At 44.5% G+C, this 598-nt stretch overlaps 1 non-coding gene across 1 annotated transcript; it reads left to right on the top strand.

Moving 5' to 3' along the window:
- LOC141597676 (small nucleolar RNA R71) lies at positions 1 to 108 on the top strand. Its single transcript, XR_012522898.1, has one exon. It is a non-coding gene; the product is annotated as a small nucleolar RNA R71 (small nucleolar RNA).
- Positions 109 to 598: the final 490 nt, after the last annotated feature.

The raw sequence follows: 598 nt of genomic DNA, 5'->3' as shown, positions 1-598 counted from the left end.
AACCCATGATGTGGGCATTGCCTTTGCAACTCCTTGTACCTCTCCCAAGCCTCATATAATCTCTCAAGAGCTTGTTGACGGAATCCAGTGATTGGGCTCCTTAAGGTTTGAGTTTTCTCCGGTGGAAAAAAGTTTTGATAGAAAGCAAGAGCCAATGTCTCCCAATTTGTGATTCCCATGGCGGTGCGATCAAGGCTATTGATCCATAGCTTTGCCTTGTCCTTCAAAGAGAAAGGGAAAAGAATTTCCCTAATTTGGGCTTGAGTGACGCCTGTTTGCCGAATCATGGAGCAATAATCACAAACGTTTTGCACATGAAAATTGGGATCCTCCAAAGGACTTCCACCAAATTGCTTCCTCTCCACAAAGCTAATGAAAATCGGTTTGATCTCGAATTCCGGAGCGGTAATTTGAGTAGTTGTAATACCGGCCAGAAGCTAATGAAAATCGGTTTGATCTCGAATTCCGGAGCGGTAATTTGAGTAGTTGTAATACCGGCCAGAAGCATAACCGCGGTGGGCTTGGAATGATCGGAAAGTTTCACCATCTTTTTAGTTGGAGATGGTGGTGGTGGTGGAGATGAACTAGAAACATCCTC

This window comes from Silene latifolia, chromosome 8 (genome assembly GCF_048544455.1).
Source record: "Silene latifolia isolate original U9 population chromosome 8, ASM4854445v1, whole genome shotgun sequence".
NCBI lineage: Eukaryota > Viridiplantae > Streptophyta > Magnoliopsida > Caryophyllales > Caryophyllaceae > Silene > Silene latifolia.
This window is presented reverse-complemented; position numbering and strand designations above follow the sequence as displayed.